Source organism: Rhineura floridana, chromosome 10 (assembly GCF_030035675.1).
Source record: "Rhineura floridana isolate rRhiFlo1 chromosome 10, rRhiFlo1.hap2, whole genome shotgun sequence".
Classification (NCBI taxonomy): domain Eukaryota; kingdom Metazoa; phylum Chordata; class Lepidosauria; order Squamata; family Rhineuridae; genus Rhineura; species Rhineura floridana.
The window spans coordinates 8,014,297-8,038,419 of NC_084489.1; the positions used below are offsets into that span (position 1 = coordinate 8,014,297).

General features: G+C 40.8%; 1 protein-coding gene across 7 annotated transcripts in view; it reads left to right on the top strand.

The window, feature by feature from the left end:
• GLI3 (GLI family zinc finger 3) overlaps nucleotides 1-24,123 on the top strand; it is a 438,381-nt gene that overhangs the window by 153,326 nt on the left and 260,932 nt on the right. The window lies entirely within an intron of this gene.

The following is a 24,123-nucleotide window of genomic DNA, read 5'->3' on the forward strand; positions in this document are numbered from 1 at the left end:
CTTGGAAACATTTCTTTTTTGAACTACAACTCCCATCAGCCCAACTGTAGTTTAAAAAAGGAACGTTTCCAAGCTCTGACGACGTGCTCAGGGCATCATGCTGCAAACTCGCCGCAAAAACGGAACAATCGCCAAACATATGGGACGTGGACACAATTCAAAACCGCTGCATTAGCGAGGCGCCGTAAAGCGGGTCCCTACTGTACTTGAAGAGTGCTATCATGTTTCCCCTTGGTCTTCTCTTCTCAAAGCTAAACATGCCCATTTCTTTCAGTCTCTTTTTATAGGGTGTTGTTTCCAGTCCCCTGATCATCCTTGTTGCCCTCCTTTGAACCTGTTCAATTCAGTTTGCCATGGTTATGGTCTAGGTTATGGTCTAGATTTCTGAGTTTGGATTTATTTATTTATTTAAAACATTTATATACTACTTAAACACTTAAAAGCTACTTAAAAGCCATACATGAAATAAATTTAACAATAAAATCATCATAAAACTAAACATCACTCACACAAACAGAACATTTCTATTTGTACAGAAAATGACCCAATATAGTATTTGAATCTGTCCTGTGCTTTTTCTGAAGATAATTTCTCATTAAAACGTCCTTACGAATGTTGGCATCTAGAATATCATAAACTATTCTGTAAAGCAAAAGGTAAATAGATTCTAGAAAATAATTAGATGGCAGCTTTTCATTTTGCTGATTGTGCATTAAATAATAAATGATGGAAACAGTATCGGAAAACTACAAAGTTGTGTTCTTAAGTGAGCTTATAGATAACAATTCCCAAGCATTTTAGACTATGTTATCCTTTGTGGATAACACAATGGATTCCCCAGTCTGCCATTTGAAATAGTGGGGATCACTGCAAGAATTAGTACGGTCCCATGTGGCATGTGGATGTCAGAAATACTGATATCCAAAACACACTCCATCTGTGAGCATCTTTGGAAACAAAACAAGTAGGGACTTTTTAGGTCCCATATTATATTTACATTTTCAAACATTTTAATTAATCTTCAGGCTTGTATTTGTTCCCAAGAGGCCTCCTCTATGTTGATTAGTATGTTCCCATTTAACTTGATTTGTTTTCTTGTGAATGCGATGTGACATTGCATGACTGTAGAGCTTGAAAGTAGTAACCAGTCAGAATTTGTTTACTTTAGGATATCTCAGTGGGATTATTGGCCACTTTCTCTCTCTCTCTCTCTCTCTCTCTCTCTCTCTCTCTCTCTCAGGTGTAATATTTGACTGTTATATTGGAGTCCTTTAGATTAGTTGAATTACTAGATTCCATGGTTCTGTGTGAAACTGGGATCACGTTGGCTGTCAAAGTGTTTCTGCAAGGGAATAATTTTCAAAATTGCTGATAATGAAAATTCACAATCTTCTGGCTATTCTCTATCCATTGTCTTATTTATATCGTATTAAAATATGAACTTCTAACCAGCCACACAGTTGGGAGGCTGCTGCTTTAAAAGTTTTAATGTAGTATTTAGCCTCTTCTTTCTGCACTATTTGAAGGGGCAACTTCTGTTTTTCAAGATTTTGAACAGCGAGAACCATAATTAATAGCACAGATTGGACTGAAATTATGTCAGGTTTTAATTATTATATAACATCCTTTTTGGACTTCAGAATGCCAGATTTGAAGTCTGGAAATACTAAATTTGTTGAAGTCCTACCAGAGAACGAAGAAGCTTCCACCTTCAAGAGGCTAATAATTTTTTCCAGAGTTGTTACTTCTCTGGCCTTCATTCTAATAATGTTCTTTAAATTTATTTTTTGTATAAATACATGCATGTGTTGACAGAGTCTATATTATCTTCTGCTCATTTGTTTATGGCACTCTAGAATGCAGATGACGGTTAATTAGTTCAGACATAGGTGGTTATGAAGTATCCCTAGTGCAACTGTTGGACTATGAGGGTTTAAAATCTCTTCCAACCCTGTATTTCTGTGTTTCTCTCTTTTTTCTTTTTTTGTGGCTATGTTGAACCAATTTGTGGCTATTGTCATAATTCCACTTAGTACCTGAAAAAAAGTTAAAGAAAAGTAGTTACCTGAAAAAAAGTTATTTAGGTCATATATTTTAGTTGTTGAACATAATTAAGCTACTAGAACTAAGAAGAAATAACTGAATGCATGTTCATCAGAAAATGTTTTGTGATTGTGCACCTTTCTGTCCCTTCTGAAAATGTGTATGAGGATCAAGTTTGTTCAGTTCACAGTTCACTTGCAAACATTGATTTGACAACTTCCATTGATTTCTTCAGATGAAGAATTGGTTATAAATGTACCTAACAACATCATTGTAGTATATCAGTGCTCAAGGGAGAGATCCTTTATGTTGAAAGGTAGAATAATATTCTGAATGTGTGCACCAATTTAGTCCACTATTTCAATCTTCAAGAGAGATTTTAAAATACAAAAACTTACAAGCAGACAGTGTTAAACTGTGGAGTTACGCCAATACCCTGGTTTCTTACACAGAAACCAGTGTTGTATGGTAAGAAGCATGAAAACCATGTGTAGACCATATGACAATTTGACAAACTGTTCTGGTTTGCTGAATGTGCTGAATGTGCTGGAAAACCAAGATTGTCTATAGTCTGCCATCACCTTTGTATCATATGTAGCAAAAATATGTTTTTGGGATGGAGAATCATCATGTTTTGATGCTTTTTTCATTTGTGGCAGTGTTTCCTATATAATAAACTCATACCATTTGAATTACGTTCTCTTCAAGTTTTTTTTTATAAAGAGTGTAGTGTGATATTTCAGTAAAAAGCTAGTGTAAGGGCTAGTACTAGCACAACAGGATTTCTCTCCTTCTGCCTCTCCTTCCCTCCACAGTGCCCTGTGCTGTCCCCCAATCTGCTCTGGAGGGTTGGGGAACCCCCAGAACAGATGTAGGGAGCTGGTGGGGAGAGAAGACATTGTTCTGGGAGATCCTTGTGCTAAGGGAACAACCTTCCTAGCCCTAGGTTGAATACAACTCTTAGTCCTTCAGAACTCTTAGTCAAGGAGTCCTGCTGGTATTAAGGTGACTACTTTATGGTTAGTGTCTTGCTATAGCCATTATATGGCTGACACATACCTTTCCTTCTCCCTGACTGCCTCTGCCCCACTCCCCTAGTGTAAGATGGTCATTTAAGTTTGTGGATAAGTGGGCAAAGGAGGGGATCCATGGGGTGAAGGAGGGAATCCAAGGGGCTGGGTGGATTGATTTAAATGAAGGCGAGAGACACCCTTGATTTAAATAAAGTGGATTGGTTTAAATTAAGGGAGAGAAACCCGTGATTTAAATCAAGTTTGTTATTTACAGTTCTTCACATATTTCTTAAACAATGATGCAAATCTGATTACTAAAACATGTTAATTTACAACTCTATATAGCATTTTACAAGGAGGGTACACTATGTGTAAGTGTTTAGATAACTTGATTTTTATTAATTTGGGAAATAATACACAATATTGCCTGTGTCAAGCTGCAGATGCGCTCTCTCTCTTTTTTTTTTTGAGAAAACAAGCATTGAATGGAGCCCGCTAGGGAAACTGAATTATGCTGAAGTAGAACAGGGAATAGATTTACGGCATCACCATTATGATCTGCCATGATGTTTCAAAATAAGGGGTATATTATGTAATATTAAATAAGAAAGTGATACCTAGTGGCAACTCTTGACAGCATCTCTTTGTACTGTAATCTTGGGTTATAGATTCTAAACCCAGTTCAACAATCCATAAGGAAACAATCTTTTTTTCTATTAACATCCAACATAGCAAACAACTTGTTGAATAACAATACTAAAAGGTGCATTGAGTATCTTGTTGAATGATACATTTGGATAATGTATTACAAAGTGAATTATTCAATTTACTAACCAGTTCATCCACATTGTTCTTCAGACATATCCACATCTTCATTCACATATTTTTCTCCCAATAAGCAGGTTTTATTATGTTTTATCGTTCTTGCAACTAGGCCCTACATCTCCATCTTCCACTGTTTACACTTCACACGTTTTCCCTTTTTGCGCAGGGAGGGAATTTCTTCAAAATATTCCCAGACAGAGTCTCTCTTATGCCCAGAAGCCATGGCAGCTCTTCTATGGCAAAAGTATGGGGGAATGTAGGAACTGGAAGCTGTGTCTGTACAATAATGTCTTCCCTTGTTTCTTTCCAGTCCTCTTCTCTGTTCCTTTCTACTCTGCCTCCAACTGTCCTTTTCTATATTCTCTCTGGCCTAATTCCTTTGCCTTGTGTGGCCCATCTCTGCAATTGTATAAGTTCACAACAACAACAATCCCATTTCCAACCAGCCTGTGTCTTTGCACATGTAACTATAGTCAGAGAAACAGAAACTGAAAGTCCAGAACTTCCAAGGAGGAAGAGTTTGTAGTTAGGCTAGGCAGAGCCATTTTCTTGAGATGAAGAACTGAAATGCATGCCTATGTGTAGTAACTCAATGTGTGTGAGTGTGATAGAGCCATTAACTCATTTTTATGAGACTGGAAGTATAGGGTTAGCATGTTGGTAATAAGATAGAATTGAATGAGAGAGAAATTTACTATTTTATTATTATTTTTTAAAAAATCCAATTTAAATGAAAATATCTGATTTTTTTTTTTAAAAAAATCATGTATTCTATCTACCCTGATTCTGCTTTGAATCTCTCCTCAATCCTGAATTCCTCAGATGCCCACACGGCATTCCTTGCAGTCAACCCTACGTAGCGGAACTACTTTTTTTTTACCCTGCATCCTGGTGTTGAGAGCAACCAATGTCAAATTGTTTGTTGTTAATTTATTTTAAAGACCATATATACCAGCTTCTGATAAAATGCTCTCCAACATGGTTTACAGTGTAGATATCACGACACAGTGAGACACGGTGAGACCAGAGTTCAATTTCGGAGCCCCCCTCGTAATTCTCGTCTCCGCTTTTATTTTACCTCCGCTTGGAGGCGTGGATTATTTTCTCTCCATAAACAGCCTATGACCTTTAACTATTGTATAACATCACGTACATACATAGTACAACAGCATTATCTACGTGGCAATATGCAGGCAGTTATTTAACCACTACAGATGTCAGTATCGTTTACAGCCATAAAGTTAACCACATCCTGTTTTTCCACTGGTCAGATCGCAATGTCTTGAGAGATAGTGTACTGAGAACAGCAGCGTGGTTTGCCAACGTATGCTGTTCATTCAGTCCACCCCACATCTCCCCCTTTTTTATTTTTTAGCAAAAAGTAATTACTACGTAATGGTCGCGGAGCAACAGGTGTACACGTCTGGAAAAGGTATTGTAAAAAACAGCATAAGCCTATACTTAAAATGAGTAAAAGAATAGCATATCTAAGAATCTGACTTAGCCATCCAGTGGGCAGCCAACTCCAAAGCCACTGCCACCAAGTTGTAGGGGCGTCCTGCAAAATGTTATTAGCTAGATCCTTCAAGTTTTTTACCTGTGTTCTGATTTCAAAACTGTTGTCAGTTAAATTAAAACAGCACATATTCTTTATAGTTTCGCACCCCAACTGATGTTGTAATAGCAGGTAATCTATAGCTGCACGATTATCCAAGATAGCTTGTCTTAATATACCCTGCTCTTCATTTAACAAAGCAATGGCTCGAGAGGTGGCATTTATCATTTTAACATAATTACAGGCTAATTTATGTAATTGATTGCTGTTACTTACTGCCAATGCAGGAAGTCCAACAAGGGAGATGGCTAGTGATACACTTTCTGCTTTATTAAGCAATTCCACCTTGTCATTACAATCAGCCGGCATGGCAACAGCTTCTCTTTTCCTACGTTGGGCTAGCAACTCCCTTTTATGAAGGAAAATGGGAACCAGTCGACTCAGGCAACAGATGGTATCAGAAATATTAGCGGGAACATAATTAAAAGTGGTTTCTCCACATGTCCAAAACCATCCACCTGGTAAAGGAATGTGTCCGTACATACTGGATATGTTAATGTGCTGTGTACAATTCCATGTGGGTCTCCCAACCTTTAGACATCCCTTCTGCACCTTATGTCGACTACAATTAACCATCCGAGCACACGTATTATTAATGGAATTTGCAACATGTGATGTAAATAATTGAAAAGCATTAACAGGCAGCTGGAAGGTTGGAGTTCCCCAATTCGAAACAGTATGATATTTAATCTCTGAAGTATTCATGAACCGCCCAAGTCCTGTAATGTTCCCAATATCCCCAGGTGCTTTGCATACGGGTATTAAACATGTTCCCAACATACCCATTTCCTGTACATGTTCAGTCATGCAAAAGTCACTCACATTTGTCATTCTTGCTAACTGAACCCAGATATTGTGTTGAAACCGCATCCCCAACTCCTGCCCCAACCTGTCAGCCCCGGCGCTTCCTAAAATCCAACAAATGCAAAGTACAAAAATAGAATTTGTATTTAAAGACGCAATTAAAGCAAGAATGGTATTCTCAGTTGTCTTGTCCACCCCGGCTTGTTCCATTGCTTTTTCTGCTTGTGTTGCTAAGTTCTTTATTTGGCCCCAAGTCACGGGAGGTTGCGGAACATTCCGACCACGCTTCCTGGAAGACATCCCAGTATCCTGAAGTTGCAGAGAAAAATTAGGGATGGGATTCTTAAGATTATCGTGCCAGGACATCGTCTTTCCAGGGCCGGATACACCTAGCAGGTACCCACACAGGACCGTCAGGCGTAGACACAGCCGCGTAACCTCGACCCCACGTTATAAGCGGAACTGGGCCTTTCCACTCTGGATTTGGTAGTTGCCGAAACTGCACCCGCGGGGCAGGTAGAGACTCCGACTGCTGAAAATGCCGCTGCGCTCGAGTAGAAAAGGAAAAATGAGTATTGGGAGATTGAGACAAATTTAAATGATTAATGGTAAACAACACTTGTGCCAGCCACTCCTCTTTGGTGGCCAATCCCAGTGGTACTCCTCCTTTTTGTTTTTGTTTAAGCAAATGCTCTTTAAGGGTACGATTGGTACGTTCGACGACAGCTTGACCTGTAGAATTATAAGGAATACCAAACAAATGTGTAATGGACCACTTAGTGCAAAACTGTGCAAATTGCTGTGAAACATATGCAGGACCATTATCAGTTTTTATCGTCTGAGGTTGGCCCATGATGGCAATAGAACGAATGACATGATTAATAACATTCTTAGTTTTTTCCCCTTTCTGAGGAGTTACCCATATGTATCCGGAATATGTATCTACTGTAACATGCAAATACTTCCATGGGGAGAAAGTAGGAAAATGTGTAACATCCATTTGCCACAACTGGTTAACTATGAGACCTCGTGGGTTCACTCCTGGTTCTGGGGATAGAGTTAACTGTGTGCATTGGGGACATTGTTGAATAATGGCAGAGGCTTCCTGGGCAGTAAGATGGAATTGCTTCTGGAGTGCTTTAGCATTTTGATGATGAAGGGCATGACTTTCTATGGGTGTGCAAAGGAGGGCACGAAGAGCCTGATCAGCATATTGATTACCTTCTGTTAACAATCCTGGGAAAGGTTGATGACTGCGAATATGAAATATAGCAAATCGACAAGACCGAGTATGTATGAGTTTTTGAAGTGTAAGCATAAGAGCAAGTAGATTAGTGTCCAGCATGGGAGAGACATAACTACCGGGTAATGCAAGTACAACATTCTTAACATAAAGACTATCGGTAATAATGTTAACCTCCTGATCTGCAAAAGTCAACAGCGCCATACTAACAGCGGCCAACTCAGATCTCTGAGCGGAAGTTTGGGGTAAGGTGAAAATTGTCTTCCAAACCCCCTGCTCGTGCCATGCAACAACCCCTCTAGTTGGACTGCCATCAGTATAGACCGTGACCGCAGGTAAGGGTTGTAAACTGATTACAGATTGAAACTGGATAGGAATTTTTTGTGTAATTTGAAGCCGTGGATCTGATGAGGAACGACATGAAATTGTGCCCAAATAAGAGACTAAAGCCCATTGAAGGTCATCAGAAAGCGCAACAGCATTTTCCCATGTGTAAAGTTTAAGAGGCAACGAAATTTCAACCGGATCGATACCTAATAATTGCCTTGATCGTAATCGTGCTTTTTGGATTATTTCTGCTGCTTGCATTGGCAAAGTTGTGATAGATGACTTTGGTGTATGGGCTAAGTAAAGCCACTCTATTATATGTGTAGCATTGGAGCCTGACTCCTGAGTGAGTGCAGCAAAAAGTTGGCTTCCATCAAATAAAACAAATAAAATCAGTGGTTTATTCAATATTTGTCGATCCACCCAAATAGCTTTTAACGTTGTAGAAACTAATTCTAGGGATTGCCTTGCCTGTTCCGTTAAAGTAATAATATCTGCAGGTTGACGTCCTTGTTTTAAACATTCAAATAAAGGCCCCATGTCTTGAGTGGTAAGTTTACAATATGGTCGAATCCAATTAATAGAACCCAAGAATTGTTGTAGTTCTACATAAGTTGGCTTCATTGACAAAGTAAGACAGGGCAATACAGGAGTGGAGTAGGATTGCATTAATTTATGTCCTAAATACAGAAATGGTTCTTTGAGTTGTACCTTTTCAGGGGCAATCTGCAACCCTGACTGTGACAAATGATCAGTAAGGTGTTGTTGCCACATAGATGGGAGGGTTCTCCCAGCCACCAAGATGTCATCCATATAATGGTAGACCAATAATGTAGGGTATTGAGCCCGAAAGGGTCGCAGGGCCATGTCTACAAACTGTTGACATAGGGTTGGACTATTTAACATGCCCTGAGGTAGCACTTTCCATTGATATCGTTGCGCAGGGCCAGAGTTATTATATACGGGAACAGTAAACGCAAATTTCGGTGCGTCTTGCGCTTGTAACGGTATTGTGAAAAAGCAATCTTTCAGGTCTATAATAGCTAAGGAATAGTCATATGGAATTAAATTTGGATTAGGCGTCCCACATTGTAGCGGACCCATGGGCACAATTAATTTATTTATTTCTCGTAAATCATGTAAGAGCCTCCACTTTCCAGATTTCTTTTTAATCACAAACACTGGGGTGTTATAAGGGCTATTACTTTCTGCTATATGATCAGCTTCCAGTTGCTCCTTTACCAGTTGGTGCAGAGCTTCTAATTTTTCTTTGGGTAAGGGCCATTGTTCTACCCAAATGGGTATGTCTGTCTTCCATTGTAAAGGAAGAGCTGCCTTTTGTTGGCTAATCATTAATAACAATGGTGGTCTGGAATTGCTCCAGTAAATCCCTTCCCCACAGATTTACTGAAATGTCCAAAATACAAGGGCGAATGTGGGCTATACGATCACCATCAAGAGCAACAACTTGTATCCAATCCTTACTCCGTTTTGAATCCTGAGCTCCGCCCACTCCCCACACAGAAGGGGCCACTTCTACTGGCCAAGAGGATGGCCAGTTATGTTCAGCAATTACTGTGACATCTGCCCCAGAATCTATAATACCTTCAAAAATAACATTGTTTAAACAATACTTACGAACCGGTTTCTCCCTGGTCACTTCTGCCAGTACTGCAGCTACCTGTGGATGGAAAGGATTACCTGAAATACTCACACTCGGCGATTTCGTCCTTGTAGATCCGAATCCACCAGTACGTTTTTGGGAGGAAGTGTTCGATGTGAAAAGACGATATGGCAATAACAATAGTTGCGCAAAAGAATCTCCCTTCTTCAACTGAAGGGGAAGGTGACTCCAATACTGAATATAAATAATTCCCTGATAATCAGAATCAATAACACCAGGTACCACCATTATATTATTCTTGGAAGCAGAGGATCGCGGTAGTACAAGGCCTACGGTGCCTTCTGGTAAAGGGCCAGTGAGTGTGGTAGGCATTAAAAGAACTGCTCCAGGCAAAGGAACATCTTTTGACTCTGCATGTATTAAATCAATTCCAGCGCTTCCTTGAGTAGCAGGGGTGGGTACACTTCCTTGAGATTCGGGGCTGGAAGCCTGCCCCAAGTTCAGTTTCCCTCAATAGGACGGGAAGACACATTGGTATTGGTAATGGGAGCTGAACGACACTGATTAGCCCAATGATAACCCTTTTTACATTTCGGACAGATTTTCTTTGGCCGGTTTGTAACAGTGCCCCCACCTTTAAATGCTCCTCCGCCAGGAGCCCGACATTCCCTTCTGAAATGACCAGGCTTTTGACAATTAAAACAATTGCCTGTAGGTTTGTTACCCTGTCTTAATGCCCCAGCTAACAATGTCATGGCATGAACATGTGTACCTACCTCTGCACAAGCTTGAATCATGTCTCCCAATTCATATTGCGGTCTATGAATAATGTTTTTCAAAATCTTTTTACAGTCTGTGTTAGAATTCTCGTAAGCTAATTTTAACAATAATTCCCCTTGTGCCTGAGGGTTATCAACCTGCCGTGTCAGAGCCTCTTTCAAACGGTCAACAAACTGAAAATAGGGCTCTGTTGCTTGCTGCCGTACATTCGTAAAAGAACGTAAGGGTTCTTTCCCAGCAGGCACCTTTTTAAATGCTTTCTGTATACACTCAGCAGTTCGATGAAATGCGGCTTCAGGCAATACCCCTTGTTGTGCTATGGTAGCAAAATTACCTGACCCATAAATTTGCTCGGGAATGATATTAGCATCCCCAGCTGCTATAGCAGCATGTCTAAATTCTTGGTCCCAAACTACATATTGCGAAGGAGTCAAAATCATCCTAAAGAGATCCTTCCAATCTTGAGGGATCATGTTATATCCAGTAGCTACTCCTTCCAACATCCCTTGTACATAATTAGCCGTAATCCCATATTCTCTTACTGCCTTATTTATTTCTCTAATAACAGAAAACGGAAGAGCTGTCCAAGTTGCTATGCGATTATTAGCATTATTAGGATCTGGCTGATATGTAACGGGAAAAGCTGAAATTGTACCCTCCCAGTCTCCCATTTCTTCCATAGATAATAATCCTGAGGCTGCAGCCTGAGCTATGGCTGCTTTAACCTTCCCAGTAACCTGTTCTTGTTGGACTGGAGGGCTATATGGAGGAGCATTTACAAATTTCTCAATATCCTTTTCAGGTGTAGGTAAAGAAAGTTGGGGATAAAGAGGAGTTTTCTGGTCAGAATTGGCAAACAGCGATGTCTCTTTTATCCCTAAATGACTAATGGCCTCAGCACACTTTTGCCATAATAAGAGATGGTGAATAGGTGCTCTTGGTTCTTCATGTAATTTTCTCCCTATCTTTATCCAATCTGACTGACGTAGTGATCCTTGCTCTGGATACCATGGACATTGACATTGAATTGTTTTTAACAATGATTCAATGTGAGAACGACTTATAAAAGCTGAGGTATCCTGTTTTAAAATTTTTTGTAGCTCTTGTGCATGAACCTTCTGCTGAGCTGACAATTCCCCCCCCATACTCACGAATGGGAGCTGTACGCTGAGGTGCACCGTTGGCTGATCCTGCCAGTGGGTACGAGGGTGTTTGTTCTGAATCACGTCGGGGTCACCAGATGTAGATATCACGACACAGTGAGACACGGTGAGACCAGAGTTCAATTTCGGAGCCCCCCTCGTAATTCTCGTCTCCGCTTTTATTTTACCTCCGCTTGGAGGCGTGGATTATTTTCTCTCCATAAACAGCCTATGACCTTTAACTATTGTATAACATCACGTACATACATAGTACAACAGCATTATCTACGTGGCAATATGCAGGCAGTTATTTAACCACTACAGATGTCAGTATCGTTTACAGCCATAAAGTTAACCACATCCTGTTTTTCCACTGGTCAGATCGCAATGTCTTGAGAGATAGTGTACTGAGAACAGCAGCGTGGTTTGCCAACGTATGCTGTTCATTCAGTCCACCCCACATTACAGTACATTAAAACAATACCAATACACAAAGTACCCAGCACCCTTGTTCATTTAGTCTTCGGCAGAGTGTCCTTCTGCAGTTTCAGGACAACTGGCAGTTGGAGCTGAATCTTTCTAGTGGGGTGGGTGTGGAGCAAGTGCAGGTTCCCTGAAACTCCTCATTCCCTGGCTAATAGGTGGAGCCAGGTTGATCTTTACCTTGCAATGGTGTTCTTCCTGAGAGAGTAGGAATGTTACATACCAATCAGGGCCGGCTCTAAAGGGCGGCCAGGTGGGCCCCTGGCTGAGGGCCCTGTGGTCCACAGGGGCCCCTGAAGGGCCCCTCATTATGGTGGGGGAGTAGCGCTCCCCTTCCGCAGCAGCCTGGTCATCGGCCCACCGGGTCATCGGCCCACCCGCACCCGCTCGCTTGCCCGCTATCCTGAGGGCCCTTTATTATGATGGGGAAGTAGTGCTCCCCTTCCACAGCAGGCTCCCTGCCACGGATCTCATGGAGGGAGCTGCTCCCCTGCCCGCCCACTCACTCGCTCACCAATCTGCCCTCTGCCACAGCTGACTCCCTTCCTCCCGCTCGCTCCCTCACCCTCCCCCGGCTCCCTTGCTCGCCCTCCCCCCCTCGCTTGCCCAACCTCCTGCCCGACCTTCCGCTCCTCCACCTGCCTGGTGGGTAGGTAGGTGGGGCATGTGTGCGTGCACCAGGGCAGGCTGGTGCCCAAGGGCCCCTGCATGTCTGGGGCCGGCCCTGATCCCAATGGCCTTAGTGGTGCATTCAGTAAGGAGGTGGAGAAAGGTGTGCATGGACTTGATACTACTTTGGTGCATTTCTTGCTAGATAAATAATGTCTGACCAGACCTACAGATTTCTAATTGGTGTATAGTACTGCGTGCCAGCCATGTTCACACAACAAAACCCTGGCTTAATAAGACAGGATACACATGACTTTTATGTGCGTGCACTCATCTCTTTTTCTCTCCACTTCTCCAGGAAAATGCAATAAACCAGAGCTTCCTGTTACATGCAAGCTGGGAACTATGGTTAATGTTTCCAAACAATCTAAGATTTGGAAGCCAATTTTAAAACTGTTTTGGTTGTGAGAATCAGGCTTTCGTCAAGGCAGCAGGTCCTAATCAGATATAGGTGAGTCAAGGTTTGGAAATGGGAACATGGGAGAGAATTTGATAAAACTGTATTCAGTTCCAGCATTATGTGAAAAAGTAAAATATGAGTTTCCCATTCACGTTTCTCTGATCTTCTCATTTTACTTTTTCACGTAATGCTGGAACTGAATGAAATCAATAGATATTGGACATTGCACACAGTTATGGAACTCTTTGGGACCACAACCGGTGATTGATAATTTAATGAATTAAATGATTGGTGAATTTAGGGATATCAGTAGCAATTAGTATCAATCCAGGGGCATCTTTGCTAATGCTCTGGGCTTCCTACCTAATTGTAACTTAAAAACTGAATCATTTATTCTGTAGTTTTTAAGTAATAGGCACAAGCATTAAGGATATTTGCACGTAATGAAGAACTGTATACAATTCCTGTAATTATTTAATGATATCCATGTGGCTTTCTACTTCTTGGTTATTTTTCCTTTAATGCGAGTCTTAATATATCTCTATAGCGTTATCTCTGATGTGCAACCTTCTCATCTTGGCGCCTAACAATACCGAACCCCCTATTTTCAAGTAGTCTTCATGTAAAAGCCATCTAGTTATAACTCTCAAAAATTAGACGCTTGTCTCTGGAGGACAACCCCACATTGCAGATGGAGTATAATCCTTCACATTGTTTCCCCCCTTCCTCCCTTCTGCTTTCAAATAGCTGGGGACAGTGAATCAAGAAGTGAGAACTCCCTTTGTTTCATGTAGTGTGCATTGCAAGGAAAGAGCGTAACAGGGCACAAAATGAAGGAAGACATAAAAGAATCTCAGCTCAAGGAGGTCAGATCCATCACAGACTTCGTGTTGCCTTCAAAGATGCCTGGGACAGGTGGCAGTTCAAGACAATCAGAGGAGAAGCATCCGCAAACGCTGAGATAAGGGATTCTCAGGGAATCCTGCTATCTGGTCCCTGTTTGCTTTGATGTAGCTCTGCTAGAGAAGACTCCTGGGAGCAGGCTGCTGCTATCCTCGGTGATAGGCTGCTGTTCTTGAGCCTTTAAAGGTCTCATTGTAGTGGTCCTTGAGGATTAATTGTCTTTAAGGTTTACACAGGAATTGTTTTGTCTGAAGAACCAGTCAGGGCAGCCTGATACCACCTGCACAAAACGTTATTATTTTGGCCATTCTTCTCTTTGCCTTCTCCACATTATTTGTATTTGATGGAAAGCTAAAACTTAGTCATCTAGGCCTTTCTGCTTCCCCCTTTGGCTTTGACTGAATTTGTTTATTGTGTCCTGCTTGAGCAGTCACCAAAGCATCAGCAGTAAATTGTCAGCTTCTGGTAACTGTACTTACTTAGCCTGCTGTTTTGGGCAGTTTTTTAAAATTTCCATCTACTTTCTGTCCCTCCCTGTCATTCCTGGGCAATTTTAGAAGCAAAGCTATGATGCTGTTTAACTACAGTATTAAACAGAAGTTTTCTGAGTAAGCATGTTCAGTGCTGGATTTAATATTAGAACAGGTATAAAAGCATAGAGGAGTCCCAATCCACATGTACTGTTGTATGTGATTGGAAGCCCAGGGTCGCAGATGAAGATGTGTATTCATGTGCACATTTCAAGACAGACTAAATCTCTGCCTAAATCTTGTAATTCACATGAGAATTTTATTGGGTACTCTTCTTTCAGTTGCACATTATGTTGCGGATGTGAATCTGCATCCAGACTACATGTGTCCGGCAAGGGAATCTATGTGTCAAAGCCTCCTCCTGTGTATATTGATCTCCTTTGTTGGATCCGAGCAGTTATTCCTTTATTCTCTGTGAATATTTATTTATTTATTTAATTTAATTTATATACCGCCCTAAGCCAAAAAGGCTCTCTGGGCGGTGTACATAAAAGATAAAACAAGCACAATATATAAATACAATAAGTATAACAAAATCAAAGATCAAAACAAACAATAACAAAGAACCAACAATGTCAAAATACAACAATAATGAAAATACTGATAAAATACACTATAAAATACAATTTAAAATACACTTTAAAATGCCTGGGAGTATAAAAAGGTTTTCACCTGGCACCGAAAGGATAGCAGCATCGGCGCCAGGCGTACCTCATCGGGGAGACTATTCCACAGTTCGGGGGCCACTACCGAAAAGGCCCTAGTTCTAGTCACAACCCTCTGGGCTTCTCGATGGGATGGCACCCAGAGGAGGGCTTTAGATGTTGAGTGCAGTGTACGGGTAGGTTCATATTGGGAGAGGCGTTCCACCAGGTATTGCGGTCCCATGCCGTGTAGGGCTTTATAGGTCAAAACCAGCACTTTGAATTTAGCCCGGAAACAAATAGGAAGCCAGTGCAGACGAGCCAGAACAAGTGTTATATGAGCAGACCTTCTGGTCCGCGTCAGTAATCTGGCCGCTGCATTCTGGACTAGCTGTAGTTTCCGAACTATCTTCAAGGGCAGCCCAACGTAGAGCGCATTGCAGTAGTCCAGCCTAGAAGTTACCAGAGCGTGAACTGAATATGTAAGAATAAACACACTGAATACACATAAGGCCTCACTGACTTTGATGAAATGACAGCATTTGCTGAGAATAGTTGAGTGTTCATTTTTTTCATTCTCCAAGTACTGTGATCAGTAATTGCAATTGCCTGCACTTTTACAAGGCAGTGGCATTTATAAGTCAAACATGGCAGAAGATCTTGATTAAAATACTGACCTAAAACCTGATTCTTTGGATTGTTACACTAGAAAAGTTGTCAGCACGGGCAGTGAGGACTGCTGTGTCTGGGAGCCTCTAAGATTCATAGAGCTGTAAACTAATCAAATAGTGCTGCTGCTAAAAGAGCGTTTTAGCAATTGCAACACTGGTATACAAGCTATTCGACAGAACAGAAATCAGTGGTGTGTAGATGAAACAGGAACAGAACTATGAATGATTCTCCTACACACATTACTAGAGGAGTTTTGGCCATTCAGTTATGTTGACTTAAGCTGAAGCCCTTAATGGGCTACATTGTGGGATACAAATTTGGTAAAGAATATGTAAAAAGAACTGGTAATAATGCTACTGTAGTAGAATGGGCCTGCCACTCTTTCCTTGCACAGAATTTTACTGTATTTGTGCAGTCCACTTTGTATTTTTAGATTGGATATGAAGAGGCAAACAAATACCTGGTTAACCTGTCTCATCACTAAGTCATTAATCAGGCATAAAGAAACCCATACATCACCACAGTGCAACAAATGTAATTGCAGCTCCAAAAAAAATTATAAAGATACTTAAAATATAAGGCCAAAGGAACAGTGTTGGAGTCCATCATGTAAAGAAAGGGTATGCAGCCAACCCCCCGATACGTCACCACTGTTGCATATTTGTAAAAAAAATAAATAAAGCATTTCAGTTACTGAATAGAATAGTATTTGTTTTGTGTGTGTTTAGTCAGGCATAAAAACTTTGAGTTAATCGGTTTGTACAAATCTATCTTGCACTAGTCTATCATTGGCAGGATCCAAATATGCCGCCAAACAAGATCAGCCTCACAAGACCTTCTCTCGGTCCCACCGGTGAAAACAGCTAGGCTGGTGCGGACCAGAGAGAGGGCCTTCTCGGTCGTGGCCCCCACCCTCTGGAACTTGCTTCCGTTTGACCTCCGACATGCCTCCTCCCTGATGGCTTTTCGTCGAGCCTTAAAAACCTTGTTATTCAGGCAGGCCTACGGGATTTCTGGGGTGGGTTAGGCTATTATGTTGTATTACTAACGGGTGGTTTAGATGTATTGTTGTTTAATATGGTGACTGTTGTATGAATATGTTTTAAATTGTGTTTTATATTGTGTAAGTCGCCCAGAGTGTCTGTTAATTCAGACAGATGGGCGACTAACAAATAAAATTTTATTATTATTATTATAAAGAAGTGCTTAGGGTACAAAAAGAGGCTTGTGTTAGTCTGGTGAAATGTATGACTTTTATCTCTGAACAGATGATCCCCATGCCACATCACAGACTGCTTTTGAATTTTCCCAGTTCCAAAAATTGTAGAAGAGTAGTTATTAAAGAAAGGAAAGGAATTCTTAAGTCCCCTTGGGCAATAGTATCGCAGTTGTTTGAATTGAGGCACATGTTATTGGTGCCAAACAACCACAGTGACGTGAAAAAGTATTTGCACCCGTCTGATTTTCTGCGTTGTTGCATATTTTTGGCACTGGATGTTGTCAGATCTTGAACCAAAACCCAATATTAGAGAAAAGGGAACCTGAGTAAATAAACAACATTTTGATACATTTCGTTTATTTATTAAAGAAAATTAAGAAACACCCAGTGCCCAGTATGTAATTGCCCCCTTAGACTCAAAACCTGGTTATGCCACGTTTAGCAGCAATGACTGCAACCAAACACTTCCTGTAGTACCTGATCAGTCTCTCACAGTGCTGTGGTGGAATTTTTTCCCACTTCTCCATGCAGAACTGCTTTAACTCAGTGACATTTGTGGGTTTTTGAGCATGAACTGCTCTTTGCAGGTCCTGCCACAACATCTCAATGGGGTTTAAGTCTGGACTTTGACTAGGCCATTCCAAAACTTTAAATTTCTTGTTCCTCAACCTTTCTGATGTAGACTTGCTTGTGTGTTTCGGATCATTGTCTTGCTGAATGACCCAGCTGCGCTTCAGCTTCAGCTGACGGACAGATGGCCTGATATTCACCTGTAGAATTGTCTGAGACAAAGCAGAATTCATGGTTCCTTCAATGATGGCAAGTCATCAGGTCCTGATGCATCAAAGCATCCCCAAACCATGACTGTGCCACCACCGTTCTTGACTGTTGGTATGAGGTTCTTCATGTGGAATGTAGTGTTTGGTTTTCACCAGACATAACGGGGCTCATGTCGCCCAAACAGTTCCATCTTTGACTCATCTGTCCATAGAACATTGTTCTAGAACTCTTGAGGATCATCCAGGTGCTTTTTGGCAAACTCTAGATGAGCTTTCATGTTCTTCTTTGTGAGCAGTGGCTTCCGCCTTGCTACTCTGCCAGGAATCCCATGTTTGCACAGTGTCTTTCTGATGGTGGAGTCATGAATACTGAGCTTGGCTGAGGTGAGAGAGGCCTGCAGATCCCTGGATGTTTTTCTGGGGTCCTTTGTGACTTCCTGGATGATTTTACACCTTGCTCTTGGAGGGATTTTGGCAGGACGGCCACTCCTGCTGTCCCAAACGTTCTCCATTTGGTCATTATGGCTCTGACTGTGGTTTGGGAGAGCCCCAGAGCCTTAGAAATGGCTTTGTAACCTTTCCAGACTGATATGAATCAACAACAATTTTCTGGAGGTGTTCAGGAATTTCTTTTGATTGTGGCATGATGTGGCTTTGAAACCTGTGTGCTGGCAACTTCAATCTGATGGCAAGGGCCAAAGTTAGTCAGATTTATATTGGGCAGGGCTGGCCCAAATCATCCCTGATTGTTTACCAAGATAGTCAAACACCTGGCCCTAATAATCCCTTTCATTGGGTTGAGTTAATAGGGGGGCAATTACTTTTTCACACAGGGGCATCGGGTGTTGCCTAACTTTATTGAATAAATAAATGAAATAAATATCAAAATTTTGTGTTGTTTGTCCACTCAGCTTCCCTTTTCTGTAATATTAGGTTTTGATTCAAGATCTGGTAACATTCAGTGCCAAAAATATGCAACAATGCAGAAAATCAGACAGGGACAAATACTTTTTCACAGCACTGTATCTATTCATTTAGGTCGCAATCCAATTTACCTGGGGGGGAGTGGGATACTGCAGACCCCCAGCTGTGCTGGCAGGCTTCTGGCACCACCAGGCTTCGTCAGCAGCAGCCCACCGCCATGACCCTGTCTGTGGATCCCTCAGAGACAGCCAGCCTGGCAGAAGGAAGGCTGGCAGAAGCCCTCTGGCAGGGGTGGAGCTGCAAGGGGGGGACTTACCACAAGATCCTCCTCGTGTTCAGAGCCTTCTCTGGGTCCTGATCCACTGGGAAACTCCGCTACCCAACAGTCTGGCGCCGTAAAAAGTTGTAATGGGCCTCTGTAGGGAGCGCTGACTCCCCGGGAGGCTGATTTGTGGGAGCTGGCACTTTCTGGCAGGTTTGTGTGTGCAGCTCCTGACAGAACCAGAGTTCAGCCAGGATGGCGGCTCCTTAGCGGGAGGTGGATCCCACAGGGCTTTCCGCCGGCTCCCTGGCATTTGGATTGCTCTGTTACTTGCTTTAGAACATTTTTTATTTGAAATTATGTCAATAGTTTGTTCCTTTAAACTTAAACAGGATTTCAGAAACGTTTGCTATGAAATACTGAGAACACACTCAAATGAAATTAGACTTTGGATGATTTCTTGGTTTCTACTTTATATTTCCACCATCACTTTTCACATCCTGGGTTTACATGATAAATGCTTGTTAGATTATCTGCAAATAATTTGCAACAGTTGTCTCTTATCACTGATATGCATGTAACATGAAGATCATAACAGTAATAAAATCTCTTAGTAAATTTCGATAACCTTGGTGCTTTTATGGATTTCTGTGACTGAAGTATCCTTGTCTTGGGGACTGAGCTTTTTGGCCAAGGGGAAATAGGCTTGCAGTTCAAAAGTGAGGGTGTTATATAGGCCAAAGTTAGAACCATCATTGTTACTGCTCTCATGTGTATGTTGCCCAGCAAAAGGCCCAGAAAGGATATATTGGATGTGGAATTGAGATATGAATGGAAAAGGGATCATCATACTCCGTCTTCTGTAGAGAAAGAACAGATAAGAACTTGATATTGAAGAGTAAGATTCTGCATAATGCATTTCTGATCAATCCAGATGTGGTGCTTTGTAAGTGGACTGTTGTCATATGTACTAGACATTGGGTAACTAACTAAATTCCTTCTTGGCCTTTCACTATTACGGAATAAAGGATGCAGGCAAATGAGATTTCTTTATAAAGCCCTGCATGAAGAAACTGGGAGATGGATAATAGGCAGCACCTTGCTGATGTGTTTTAATAAATACTAGTTTACAGCCTGTGACAACAGCAGGCAAATACATGCAATTATCTGGAAAATTTCTGCAGTGTTTGTTATGGGTATAAATCTCTCCCTAAGTCTTCCCAGCTGGGAGTTAGGCTAGTCTTTCCTTGCAGTGGAATCTGGGCTTTGTTCTCATGTTCAGCTCGGCTCAGTCTGGAATAATTCAGAAACATATTAGATAGACTGCTGTTCCCAAAAGGCCTAATGGAATAACCATCACTCTTTGCCTTTGGGAAATAAGCTCAAAATCAGGCAGATTTCTTGATTAAAGAAAGAACTAACTGTGCACAAATTGCTCCATAAAGATTTGCGAAGAGTGCATGTTAGCAATTTCCTGCAAAAGGAAGGTTGATACATATATTTCTGTTATTTCCTAATAAGCATTTTTTAAAAAATGTGTTTTTACATTTTATTGGTAGCCAATGGTGGAAAATCTTGCTGCTTATGAAAGTCAATGAAATGTGACATTTAAACCATGGTTTCAACACAGACACAATTTAATATACATTGTTAAGTTAGACTTGCTGGAACCGACCAGCATAACTATGTGCTGTCAGTTTTTTCATTTTTTTATTGTGTGCAGCAAAGATATGGAAGTGATTGCACATAATGTTGTTGTGACTACAGGTGTTTCTAGTCAAATTATTCAATAAATCAAAATCAGGCCTCTTGCTGTAGGTATTGTTTAGAATTAGATTTTAAAGATTGTCAGTAACTTTCCTTTGATTGAACAAGACATTCCCGTCAGGCAAAAAACATGGTGTATTCTGATGTATGGCTGCATTAGGAGGCCAAGTCTAGGGACACAGCAAAGAGTAGTTCATCATTTACTTAAATTCATTTTTTTAACTTTAAAGCTTATGTTGCATAAAAGAAAGAATTCTTAGATATCGTTTCAAATTCCTAAATGCTTATCTGAAACTCTAGCTTTATGATGACATACAATCTCCACTTTGTATAAAGAATTTATGCAACTTGTATTTGTTATCCTGGAACTGATTATGTTTTTAGTTAATTAGATAGCTCTCAGCCCACAGCTAGCCTAACTGTGCAGGGCATAGTACTATATATTTGTCCATAATGGCTGGGAATGTTACACTTTAGCATTCTTGGAAATGAAATGAAAATGCAGACCATGAGCAGCTGCTTCATTTCCACCAGAAAAACTTTTCAGTCCTAATACTTCTTTAAAACCAGAGGAATTACATGGGAACAAGAGATAAGAGGATTAGGCTTTCTGGATTCTCTGCAACATGTAGACAAATGCATCTCCAAGGCCTTTTTCTCATATTTTCTCTTTGGGGCTTCTTGGCTAAGCATATCAGAATGACAGGAAACTTTGGTCTCAATGAGAGCACATCTGAGCTGATCAAATATTTTGTGCCTGTTCCCTCTTAAACTTGAAATTGAGACCCAGAATGAAATGGCAAAAGAGATGTGAGGCTGATGCTGAAAACTTCAGTCCTGCATTGTCTCCTCCTCTCCCCTGTTGTTCTCCAGTAATATAAAATGTGTGGCATAATTCCTCTGAGTTTCCTTCTCTCTTCACCCCTGGCTGCTGCTTACAGGGGCAGGGAAACTCAAAGGGTGGTGATGCTACCTTTTCTATTACTAGGTATCGCTAGAGGACAAAGGAGGTGATACAGGGTTGCTGTTTTCAGCGGCAGCCACACATTTCCCATAGGGAAACTTACAAACATGGCAAAATGTCTAGAATGCAGATCCCATGAGGTAAGGAACTGAGTATATTTGACATGGATTCAATATAGAGAGAGGATTTCTTGACTTACAACAATGATGATCATCATCATGAATTCTTTTAAGCTGCTTTTTCAGTTTGTACAAGGGGGTGCAATTTCTGCTGACTCCCCCTTCTATCTGCAGCGCCTGTGACATATCCCATACCATTCCTAAAGACTCCCCAACACTCAGGAGCAGATCTTTGGGAGGCATGGGGGGCTGGATCATTATGGAAAATGGATTTAGGCAGGAAAAAGGGATATAAACTTAGAAGGCTGGTACATGCAGAGTGAAGGTCCAAGGAAGAATGAATAAAGAAGAGAAAATACATATGAAGGGGCAAGACCTTGGAGATACTTGAAAGTAAGTTCAAGAATCTTAAAGTAGAGACCAGAAGAGAGAAGAGAACAGCAGAAAGGAGTCATATGACTGGAATGACAAGTAGAAAATATTGGATAGTATATTCTAAAAATGCTTGGATAAGAAGTACGTTTGCTTACCCTCAGGCATTAACTCACTAGGTGGCTCTCGGAAGCAAACCTCTGTTCGTGGACCCTATCAGTGCTCATTTAATGGCTTGTTTTTAAAACGTACATACTGCTTTTCAATAGACTTCAAAATGGTTACACACCATTTTTACAACCTACAACTTAATATGGAAATAATAATACTGAACTGCTTTTAAGGCAGCTGTGTATGTGAAGCTGCTTTAATTCTCTAAAGAACTATATTAATTGTAAATGTTGTTGTTCTTACTAGCAAAATGCCCATGTTGTGTGTGTGTGTGTGTGTAGGATTTGCATTTGCCCTTAAAGAGAAATATTGCATTGACTGTGGTATATTACTCCTTGACCACTCAGAAGTGTTTGAGGTCCTCACTGCAACCTTATCCCCAAGTTTCTTGAAAATATAGAAAATGGACTTGGAACTCAGTGATCAAATTTATAAGTCCCTGAATTTGCTTGCCCTTATAAGCTTCTCCATTGCTGCTAGTGTTTCTGAATTCTTGAAAATCTCCTGCAACTGCAACCTGTTGTATTAAGCCAAAGCTGTACATGGCCACTTGTCAAAAGAAAGCCCACAGTGTCAGATCCTGAGGTGTTTGTTTATGGAAACCAAACATTGGTATTTCAGTTAGCATATGAGTGATGTCAGTGTGGAACCTTTCTTCTCTAAGCAGTAACTTTAGATACTTGATGATAACATGTAAAAATCCCTGTTGTCTGAAAGGTTCTGTCACATAGTTCTGTGTATATCATCTGGGTACCTCTATAAAGCTGACATGAACATCCTGCATTAAGGACAGTGTGCAACTGAAATATGCAAGATTGTGTTCTGTTAAACCTTGACGCTTATTTGGTGAATAATTGATTAGTAGTCAATTAACTAGTATTGACTAGGACAGATACATTTCTAGTTTGAGGTTTGTTTCTGACATCACATTTGTTTCTTTCTACTTCCTTAATCTGAAATCCAAACATAAAGTCTATATTGGTGACTTTAGAGCCTCAAAAGTAAATGTGCTAATCAGGTAATAGAGGTAGAGATATACGATCTAGGGGTAGGGTAGAATATGGCCTGTGGAAGTCTGTCAGCCATTTCCATGGTTTCAGTGTCCTACATAGTTCCTAGCCTCTCCCTGTGATTAGCAAAACCATAATAAAATATGTAAAATAGGTGTAATGATGCAAATTTGGGTGATTTGTGTAAATTTGCATAATTTAGTTGAGCAGCAGAATCTAGTATCCAGAATTCTAATTACATGTGTGATCACTGGCAGCTGTACCCACATCCCATGCTGAGTTCAGGTTAACTGGAAGTACTGGGAATCAATCATGGTGAGGGCGGAGTATTTTACAAAATGCATTTTGAATTGATTGAATGGCTAAGAAGCTACAGGAGAAAGAGTCTGTTTCTTTTCTGTGCTAAGTATTATGATAAGCAAGTTATGCATTAAAAAGGATAAGTGTCCTGGCTTTTCTAAACAAGTTGTTCACAGTTAACCTTTGTTGGAGAAAAGCAGGTCCATGAACAAGTTGGGCATCAGGTGAAGGAAAATCTTGTTACTAGCTTAGTGTGAAATCTGAGCTTTGCCTGATCAGCATTTCACCCTTAAATAAATGTAAAGTCTAAATTCTCCCTTAATTATAATTTTCAGAGCAAACACTGTTAATTCTTTTTTAAAAAATGTTGCAATTCCTAATACAATTGCCTTTTCTGTCTGATCAGAATCAGTGTTGCTTCTCAAAGAAGCTTTTTAGGCAAACCCTAAAACCCTGAAAGTGCATGAAACAATTGTGTTTGCAAAAACATCTTTCTTTCTTTCTTTCTTTCTTTCTTTC